Source organism: Helianthus annuus, chromosome 17 (genome assembly GCF_002127325.2).
Source record: "Helianthus annuus cultivar XRQ/B chromosome 17, HanXRQr2.0-SUNRISE, whole genome shotgun sequence".
Taxonomy (NCBI): domain Eukaryota; kingdom Viridiplantae; phylum Streptophyta; class Magnoliopsida; order Asterales; family Asteraceae; genus Helianthus; species Helianthus annuus.
In genome coordinates, this window is record NC_035449.2 from 84,344,988 (window position 1) to 84,356,824 (window position 11,837).

Genomic DNA, 11,837 nt, shown 5'->3' on the forward strand with positions numbered 1-11,837 from the left:
TTTTGAAAAAAAATTGTGCTCCTTGTAGTTGATCAAACAGATCATCGATTCTTGGTAATGGATACCGATTTTTAATCGTGACCTTGTTCAATTCACGGTAATCAATGCACATACGCATCGATCTGTCTTTCTTTTTGACGAACAGTATCGGTGCTCCCCATGGCGATGAACTTGGCCGTATGAATCCTTTCTCCAACAATTCATCTAATTGTTTCTTTAACTCCTGCATTTCGGCGGGTGCCAAACGGTAAGGTGCTTTGGCAATCGGTGCTGTCCCTGGTAGCAGGTGGATTCGGAATTCAACTTCCCTGTCTGGCGGTAGTCCTGATCATTCCTCTGGAAACACATCTGAAAACTGAGATACTACTGGAATATCTTTCAGTTCTTTTCCTTTAGTGTTAGTGATTATAGAAATCAAATACACTAATGATCCTTTTTCTTATATAACTTCCTGTTTTTATCCCAGAGATGAATCTTGTGGATCTAGATGGCTTATCTCCTTTAATAGTGATCTTTTCACCCTTTGGTGAATTTACTTGAATAGACTTTTGATCACATAAAATACTGGCTTTATTGGCTATTAACCAATCCATTCCTAATACAACATCAAATCCTGCCAGATTCATTGGGTAAAGATTTGCACTAAACTTTTGATTTAAAAATTCTATTCTTGCTCCCTGCAAGATTTTAGAAATCCTAATGGTTTCTCTATTTGCTGTCTCTAGTAGACATTCTTGTGGGAGTTTAGTTAATGATTGATTTAGAAGTTTGCAAAACGAAGTATTAATAAAACTTTGGTTCGCACCAGAGTCAAATAATACTTTAGCAAAAACATCATTAACTAAAAACGTACCGGCTATCACGTCTGGAATCATCTTATAGCTTCATCTATAGTCAGAACAAATGCTCTAGCATTTTTAGTGTTCTTGGTATTCATTGCTAGAGCCAGTTTCGGACAGTTTGGTTTGATGTGGCCTTGTTCTCCGCAGTTGTAGCATATCCTATTATTAGCTTTCTTCCTGCAGTCTTCCTCCTTGTGTCCAGATACTTTGCAGAAGTTGCAATATATGGAGCATCTTCCAGAATGCTTCCTTTTGCAATACTTGCAATAAGGTGCAGAAGTAGAACCTATATTTTTTCCACGGTTGGAATTTCCAAAGCGAAATTCTTGGGTAAGCCTTTGAGCTAGGTTCTTTCTTTGATCCTCTTCCCGTGTACGCACTAACTCATATGTCAAGGTATTGGCTAGTTCTACGGCTTCTTCTATAGTTTGAGGTCTAGCCGCCTTGACTACATGCCTAATTTCACTGATTAATCCCCAGATGTAACGGGAGATTAATACTGGTTCAGGTGATGCAAGGGTTGGCACTATTCTAGCATATTCAAAGAATAACGTAGTGTATCCCTTACTATCCACCCCAGTTATCCTAAGGTTTAGGAATTTATTTGCTATCTGTTCCTTTTCATTGGGAGGGCAGAATTTCCTTTCTACCATGTTTTTAAATTCCTCCCATTCCATGTTGTAAATCCTATCACTTCCCCTAGATTGGAGGATAGTGTTCCACCATTCTAAGGCTGAATTCTTAAACAGATTAGAAGCAAATAGTATCTTATCCTCTTCGGAATACTTGCTTATCTTTAAGACTGCCTCAGTCTTTTCTATCCAACGTAGAGCTGTAACGGCCCCTTCATTGCCCGAGAATTCAATTGGTTTACAAGACCAGAATTCTTTATAAGAACAACCATAAGATATGGTTCTTCTTTTGGGAATGGGCGCTTGAAGTAAGGGTCCATTGTTTACGCTGTGTTCCGGTTCAGTTGGTCGTTTACTGTCACACCCCCAAAATCCACCTGCGGAGTATCACCGCTTGGGAGCGTGACTGACCAGGATCAAGCCATCAATCATATTGAACATAGCATAACATAAATAAAGTAGTTCGTAAAACCTCATTCAATACAATTGATATTTCAAAACAAACATAGTATCAGTAGCGGAAGCATAAGTAAATAACCCAAGTAAACTATAAGTTCAATTATTCGAAATGTTTAAACATAGCGTTCATAATCCACTGCCCACAACGTCCCGCTCCTCCAGTGCAAGCTCCATAAGTACCTAAGGTCCTGCAAGGCATGCAGCAGATAATCAACAAACTAGTTGAGCGAGTTCACAGTTTAAAGTTCAATATCGTATAGTGTGAGTAATGGTTTAATCGTTACGTTCCATATGATTAGTTCCATCGCGGCCTCCCAGGCAGGTGTGCGAAGATTATGTTCGTATAGTTCGCGACCATAGTCTTTACCGACCAGGGTGTGTGCGAAGGCGGTTAATCAGTTCGTTCGCGACCATAGTCTTTACCGACCAGGGTGTGTGCGAAGGCAGTTGAGTAGTTCGTTCGCGACCATAGTCTTTACCGACCAGGGTGTGTGCGAAGGCAGTTTGTAAGTATCAACAGTTTAATCGTTCGTTATAATATCAAAGTATGCACAAGTAATCATCCAACCCATTCCCACCCTGGGAACCCATGCCTTGGCTGTGTGAACTCACCTTGGTTTGCTCGGTATGCTAGGTTATGCGCTCACTAGTAATTAATCACGTCCTATCGTATGCACGTATAGCAAATCAGTTCATGTTCACAATGATACGCATGCAATTTAATGTTCACATAACAGTCAGTTTGCATAACGGCACAACACGTATTGTTTCACATTAACTCATCAGCTAGTGTACACAAAAACATTCATCACCAAGCATGGCATGCCAAATAAGTCAAACATACATCCCCATCCTTCGAAGGATGTTTATAACCCCTAATATCTTTCGGTCCTCTGTTATCTTTCGACAACAGTTAACACAATTATCCTTCGGACCGAATGTTATGTTTCGGACCACTGTCATCTTTCGGTCAAAGCTATCTTTCGGTCAAAGTTACTATGGTTCGGTCAGAGTTATCCTTCGGTCAACACTACTATGGTTCGGTCAACAAGCATCTTTCGACAACAACTATGTTTCGAGTAGCAAGTATCTTTCGATACATATCAGTTACGGAATATCAGTTACGTTTATCACGCAGCTAGTTACAGAAACAGAAACCCTAATCATCTACAGCCGTCATCATCGTTAACAAGCACATCTCATCAGTTACATTACACAGAAGGCACAAGATCATCTACGACAGTTACTATCATTCCTAGAAATCATTTAACGGTAATAGAATCAATCATCAACCAAATCCGAATCGTCATCTATGTGTCATGTAAACATAATCATCATTCAGTTCAACTACCTAACATACATATCCGGTTATCACAACCGATCCATAACACATTCTCATTGAACAACATCAAAACAGATCCGATAGTCATGCATATCCGATTAACATACAACAATATATCGCAAGACAATAGATAAATCATGAAATCAAAGCATCGTGAAATCAAAGCATCGTAAACAACACCACACACTAACCGGAAATCTGGATTACGGAATGAAATCCTTCGAACAGAGAGTGGGTCTGCTATATGCCGTCACACACACACAATAGAACTAGGGTTTTTGAAAACTAACTGATGACTTACATGCAGTCACGTATTTAAACTTATCACAGAAATGGGCCAAGCCCATCTGAAAGACTGGGCCGAAGGATCTGAATTCCAGCCGAAGGATATGTTTCGTGGCCGAAGGATGTCGAAGGATAAAGTCCTTGGTCGAAGGATATGTTTCGAGACCCTTCGAACCTTAAGTTGATCCTTCGAATCGAAGGATATGCTTCGATCTAGCCTAAGTGTATTAAATAATAATTTCTAATATTATCTTTCACAACAACAAGTAGTTACATGTATGCACAATGACAACACGTTTCATTAAAACACAACGCGTACAATTACAAGTCCGACAAGTCAACTACTAAACAGTCAAAGTCAACGCGCATTTATGCGAAAGTGAAAGTCAGAAACTCGAGTTGTCACATTATCCCCAACTTAAAAGAAATTTCGTCCCGAAATTTGGTACGCACTCACTGAGGAAGCTAGGTAAGTTACATTGTTCACTGGTTTTCCTGGGGTGTCACATCATCCCCCCGTTGATTTGGAATTTCGTCCCGAAATTCAGTAGTAGTAGCTTCAGCCTCAGAAGTGGATGCATTGGTTTCGAATAACTGGGGATACTTTTCTTTTATCTGGTCTTCGCGTTCCCAGGTATACTCTGGACCACGCTGGGAGTTCCAACGAACTCGAACAAGAGGAATTCTCTTGTGTTTGAGGACCTTAACATCCCGGTCCGTGATTTCAACTGGTTCCTCGACGAACTGCAACCGCTCGTCGATAGTGAGTTCCTTAAAAGGAATGATGAGGTTTTCATCTGATAGGCACTTCTTTAAGTTCGATATGTGAAAGACATTGTGAACTGCTCCGAGTTCAGCTGGTAGGTTCAACTTGTAGGCTACCTTGCCAATCTTTTCTGTAATCTCGAATGGTCCGACGTACCGCGGATTTAGTTTGCCCCGTTTGCCAAAACGTACCACACCCTTCCAGGGTGAAACTTTCAATAAAACCCGGTCCCCGACCTCAAATTCCAATGGCTTTCTACGCTTGTCCGCGTAGGCTTTCTGACGGTCGCGTGCTGCCGCCATGCGTTGTCGTATCTGTGCAATCTTTTCTGTGGCGTCCACTACAATCTCTGGACCCGTAATTTGACTATCCCCCACCTCCGCCCAACAGAGAGGTGACCGGCATTTACGTCCGTACAATGCCTCAAATGGAGCGGCTTGAATGCTGGTATGGTAACTGTTATTGTACGAGAACTCCACCAAAGGGAGATGCTTTTCCCAGCCGTTGCCGAAATCAATAACACATGCCCGAAGCATGTCTTCAAGGGTTTGGATAGTTCGCTCAGACTGCCCATCCGTCTGAGGATGATATGCTGTGCTCATGTCTAACCGTGAGCCGAAAGATTTGTGCATCGCTTGCCAAAGCTCTGACGTGAATCGTGCATCGCGATCCGAAATGATAGAGGTGGGCACTCCGTGTCTCGAAACAACTTCTTTCATGTAGATGTCTGCTAGGGTAGAAAACTTATCCGTTTCTTTGATAGCCAAGAAGTGAGCAGACTTTGTGAGCCGATCAACGATCACCCAAATAGTGTCATTCCCACGCTGGGATCTAGGTAAGCCCGTAACAAAATCCATGGAAATTTCTTCCCATTTCCATTGCGGTATCTTAGGCTGCTGAAGCAGGCCTGATGGTTTCTGGTACTCGATTTTAACCCTTGCACAAGTTAAGCACTTGCCGACGTAAGTTGCGATAAGAGCTTTCATGTTTGGCCACCAGTAAGTTGTTCTGATATCGTGGTACATTTTATCCGACCCTGGATGTACCGAGTAGCGAGACTTGTGCGCTTCATCCATCACAAGTTCGCGTAAGCCGCCATAAAGTGGGACCCAAATACGCCCCGTTACATAGTAGGCGCCGTCTTCCTTTTGTTCCATTTGTGGCCTTGAACCGCGCAAGGCTTCAGCCTTGACGTTTTCGGGTTTTAGTGCTTCTATCTGAGCAGCTCGTATCTGTGCAGGAAGACTGGACTGAATAGTAAGTTGTAGCGCTCGCACGCGCTTAGGTAGAGTGTCTTTCCGACTGAGGGCATCAGCCACAACATTGGCCTTGCCTGGATGATACTTGATGGCGCATTCATAGTCGTTTAGAAGTTCAACCCATCTCCGTTGACGCATATTCAAATCCTTTTGCTTAAGAATATGCTCGAGACTCCTGTGATCGGTGTAAATCGTGCACCTGGTACCGTACAGGTAGTGTCGCCATATCTTAAGCGCGAAAACAACAGCTCCCAGCTCTAAATCGTGCGTCGTGTAGTTCCGTTCATGAACCTTGAGTTGCCGAGAGGCGTAGGCAATAACTTTATCACGCTGCATCAATACACCACCCAGACCCTGTATAGATGCGTCACAGTATACCACGAAGTCATCTGTGCCCTCTGGCAATGAGAGAATAGGTGCGCTGCAAAGCCTATCCTTTAAGTACTGAAAAGCGGTCTCTTGCGTATTACCCCATCTGTAAACGACACCTTTCTGTGTTAGCATAGTAAGTGGTTGCGCGATCTTTGAGAAGTCTTTAATAAATCGCCTGTAGTAACCCGCCAAACCCAAGAATTGGCGTATTTCTGTCGGTGTACGCGGTGCTGGCCAGTTTCTGATCGAATCAACCTTGGATGGATCGACATGAATCCCATCCTTGTTCACCACATGGCCTAAGAAGTGGACTTCACGAAGCCAGAAGTCGCATTTTGAAAACTTTGCGTACAGTTGCTCTTTTCGAAGAAGTTCCAAGATAATACGTAGATGCTGCTCATGCTCCTCCTGATTCTTGGAGTAAATCAAAATGTCGTCGATGAAAACGATGACGAACTTGTCGAGATACGGTTTGCACACCCTGTTCATGAGATCCATGAAGACTGCAGGTGCGTTTGTAAGCCCGAATGGCATGACCAGAAACTCGTAGTGACCATAACGAGTTCTGAAAGCAGTTTTGGAGACGTCCTCATCCCGGACTCTCAGCTGATGATACCCTGACCTCAAATCGATCTTGGAATAGTAACACGACCCTTGCAACTGGTCGAATAAGTCATCTATGCGTGGAAGAGGATAACGGTTCTTCACCGTCACCTTGTTGAGTTCACGGTAGTCGATACACATCCTGAACGTACCGTCTTTCTTCTTCACAAATAACACTGGAGCTCCCCAAGGCGAAGAGCTTGGACGAATAAAGCCCTTTTCCAAGAGCTCTTGTAGCTGCTTTGACAGTTCTTCCAGTTCGGTTGGAGCTAAACGATACGGTGCGCGGGCTATTGGTGCTGCTCCAGGAGCTAACTCAATCTGAAACTCAACTTGACGATGAGGAGGTAAACCAGGTAAATCTTCAGGAAACACTTGAGGAAAATCACGCACAACTGGTATATCCTCCAGCTTCTTTTCCTTTGTTGATGCGTCAGTGACAAGTGCCAGAATGGCAGTATGTCCCTTTCGTAAACATTTCTGCGCCTTTAAGTAAGAGATGATGCCAACCACAGCACCACTCTTGTCACCTTGTACTTCGAGAGGTTCCTGACTGGAGCGAGGAATACGAATAACTTTTTCTTTGCATAAGATCTCCGCATGATGTTGGGATAACCAATCCATACCGATGACGACGTCGAAACTACCCAAAACTATGGGTATGAGATCAATCGAGAAAGTCTGACCCGCTAGAACAATACTACAACCCTTGACTACCTGTGCGGCTTCTACACTTTTACCATTAGCTAGTTCTACGACGTGTTTGGTGTCTAGGGGTGTTGGTGTACGTTTTAATAATTTACCCATTTTCAGTGACATATAACTTGTATCAGCACCCGAATCAAATAAGACAGTAACATAAATATCGTCGAGAAGAAACTTACCCATAATCACATTGGGATCATTCACTGCATCTCCTCGACCCAACACAAAAGCACGACCTCGAGCTTCATTGCCGTTGTTGTTGTTGTTTCCCCCGTTGTTCTGATTATTGTTGTTATTCCCGTTGCCCTGGTTGTTGTTGTTATTGCGATTCTGGTTCAACTGAGGGCAATCGCGTTTGTAGTGACCTTCAGCCCCACACTGGAAACACCCCCGGTTTCCACGCTGTGGCTGCTGCTGATTCTGTGGAGCTGGCGGTGGAAGTTGCTGGTGCTGGTTTGCTGGACGCGAGCTTCTACAATCTTTAGCCTCATGACCCGGCTTGTGACATCTTTGACATTGACTTCTGCGACATCTTCCACTGTGGTGTTTGTTGCACCTGTTACACCACGGGTGATTTCCCTTATAACCACTATGTCCCTGACTGCCCGATGATTGCTGACTCGGACTCTGGTAATCGTTGGTGCGACGTTGCTGAGTTTGGGACTGAACAGACGCTGATCCCCTGCTGGAATCCCCGTCCCACTTTCTTTTATTCTCGCTGGGTGTGGCAGAAGTAGCAGCAGTGGGGGTGACTGAAGTAACAGCTGTAGCAGTAGCGCCGACACGCTTCGGCAGTTTATTCTGATCCACTGCCTGATCAGTGATGCGATGAGCGAGACGCTGGATCTCCTGAATGTTGTTGAGGTTAGCCGAGGTAACGTGGCTCTGAATCTCTGGTACAAGCCCCTTGAGATACAACTCAATGCGCTTGTATGGTGGGTCTACCATGGTTGGACATAGCACAGCCAACTCGTTCGACCTCTTGGTGTAAGCTTCAATCTCTGAACCCACCATCTTCAAGTTGTACAACTCATCCTCCAACTTGTGAATGTCTTCTCTAGTGCAGTATTCTCTCTTGATCAGTTCTTTGAATTCATTCCAGGGTGTGGCGTTAGCAGCTGCCAACCCTAAGATCTGCACTTGTGCGTTCCACCAAGTGAGCGCAATCCCTTCAAGTGTGCCAGTGGCGAACTTCACCCTGCGAGCCTCAGGGCATTCACACATTTCGAAAACCGACTCGAGCTTTTCAAACCAGTGGAGGAGTCCAACTGCCCCCTCCGTGCCACTGAACGAACTAGGACGACAATCCATGAAATTCTTGAAGGTGCACCCAGGTTGCTGCTGAGCGGGTTGACCTATTGTGTACGAATAGGGCAAAGTTAAGTACGAGAATTAATGTAGGATCTAAAGATCCTAGTGTCTATACTGCAGGGTATACTACCTGCTTGGGCGGCTGCAACTGCCGCAGCAACGAGAGCCTCTAGCTGGGCTTGAGTCATGGTAATTCGTGCGGCCATTGATCTTCACATCAAAGGCAACATAAGTGAGAAAGGTTCGCGAATAGTGCGATGACAGAAGAGTGTAAGCACATAAGTATTCTCATGCAATGACAAGTTGTGAGCAAGGTAATGTAAGCATACTACGAGCAAAGTTCTATGCAAATTCTAGCAAGCAGGTAATAAACATAAACCTTATTACCTAGGATGTCGAGTCTTGCACGTGGAGCGAAGCGTCGTTGTGGATCGTTGAGAGCACTGTTCTGGTTATAGTCTGGTTTTAATAAAAACGTTTTTCCATATTAAAACCAAGTTCTCTATAACCAATGGCTCTGATACCAATCTGTCACACCCCCAAAATCCACCTGCGGAGTATCACCGCTTGGGAGCGTGACTGACCAGGATCAAGCCATCAATCATATTGAACATAGCATAACATAAATAAAGTAGTTCGTAAAACCTCATTCAATACAATTGATATTTCAAAACAAACATAGTATCAGTAGCGGAAGCATAAGTAAATAACCCAAGTAAACTATAAGTTCAATTATTCGAAATGTTTAAACATAGCGTTCATAATCCACTGCCCACAACGTCCCGCTCCTCCAGTGCAAGCTCCATAAGTACCTAAGGTCCTGCAAGGCATGCAGCAGATAATCAACAAACTAGTTGAGCGAGTTCACAGTTTAAAGTTCAATATCGTATAGTGTGAGTAATGGTTTAATCGTTACGTTCCATATGATTAGTTCCATCGCGGCCTCCCAGGCAGGTGTGCGAAGATTATGTTCGTATAGTTCGCGACCATAGTCTTTACCGACCAGGGTGTGTGCGAAGGCGGTTAATCAGTTCGTTCGCGACCATAGTCTTTACCGACCAGGGTGTGTGCGAAGGCAGTTGAGTAGTTCGTTCGCGACCATAGTCTTTACCGACCAGGGTGTGTGCGAAGGCAGTTTGTAAGTATCAACAGTTTAATCGTTCGTTATAATATCAAAGTATGCACAAGTAATCATCCAACCCATTCCCACCCTGGGAACCCATGCCTTGGCTGTGTGAACTCACCTTGGTTTGCTCGGTATGCTAGGTTATGCGCTCACTAGTAATTAATCACGTCCTATCGTATGCACGTATAGCAAATCAGTTCATGTTCACAATGATACGCATGCAATTTAATGTTCACATAACAGTCAGTTTGCATAACGGCACAACACGTATTGTTTCACATTAACTCATCAGCTAGTGTACACAAAAACATTCATCACCAAGCATGGCATGCCAAATAAGTCAAACATACATCCCCATCCTTCGAAGGATGTTTATAACCCCTAATATCTTTCGGTCCTCTGTTATCTTTCGACAACAGTTAACACAATTATCCTTCGGACCGAATGTTATGTTTCGGACCACTGTCATCTTTCGGTCAAAGCTATCTTTCGGTCAAAGTTACTATGGTTCGGTCAGAGTTATCCTTCGGTCAACACTACTATGGTTCGGTCAACAAGCATCTTTCGACAACAACTATGTTTCGAGTAGCAAGTATCTTTCGATACATATCAGTTACGGAATATCAGTTACGTTTATCACGCAGCTAGTTACAGAAACAGAAACCCTAATCATCTACAGCCGTCATCATCGTTAACAAGCACATCTCATCAGTTACATTACACAGAAGGCACAAGATCATCTACGACAGTTACTATCATTCCTAGAAATCATTTAACGGTAATAGAATCAATCATCAACCAAATCCGAATCGTCATCTATGTGTCATGTAAACATAATCATCATTCAGTTCAACTACCTAACATACATATCCGGTTATCACAACCGATCCATAACACATTCTCATTGAACAACATCAAAACAGATCCGATAGTCATGCATATCCGATTAACATACAACAATATATCGCAAGACAATAGATAAATCATGAAATCAAAGCATCGTGAAATCAAAGCATCGTAAACAACACCACACACTAACCGGAAATCTGGATTACGGAATGAAATCCTTCGAACAGAGAGTGGGTCTGCTATATGCCGTCACACACACACAATAGAACTAGGGTTTTTGAAAACTAACTGATGACTTACATGCAGTCACGTATTTAAACTTATCACAGAAATGGGCCAAGCCCATCTGAAAGACTGGGCCGAAGGATCTGAATTCCAGCCGAAGGATATGTTTCGTGGCCGAAGGATGTCGAAGGATAAAGTCCTTGGTCGAAGGATATGTTTCGAGACCCTTCGAACCTTAAGTTGATCCTTCGAATCGAAGGATATGCTTCGATCTAGCCTAAGTGTATTAAATAATAATTTCTAATATTATCTTTCACAACAACAAGTAGTTACATGTATGCACAATGACAACACGTTTCATTAAAACACAACGCGTACAATTACAAGTCCGACAAGTCAACTACTAAACAGTCAAAGTCAACGCGCATTTATGCGAAAGTGAAAGTCAGAAACTCGAGTTGTCACATTTACTGCTATGTTTACTTTTATTATCAGCTTCCTTAACAGTTTGAATAATACATGGCATTGCATCTATTATCCCTTGTGCCACTATGTGTTGGATGGCACTGTTATCCACTTGACTCCCATTGTTATTGTTGTTCGGGTTATCGTTATTCAGATTATCATTATTTGGGTTATTGTCATTCTGGTTTTCCTGGTTCACTTCATTGTCCATCTGAATTTTAAACATTTACCACGTATTAATATCACAAAATAAGAATTGGCACAACCAATCACACAACATGCATATTGATCAAAAACGTCGATCATTGCGACTTACTCTTCCTTATATATATATTATGCATCTACTACAAACTAGAACTGGAAATTAAAATTACAATACAACTGAAATTGAAATTACACTACTAGTAGGCATCCGTACTATGATTTAGATTTTTTTTCTTTTTTTTTCATACACACATATTATATATTATTATATTATATTATTATTATTATTACCATCTCCACCATCACCTTTACGGATATGGATTCATCCAGAAATCCATATTGCACTCTTCATACTTCCATACGAGTCGCGCTCCTAGCTGCCTCATCCTCTC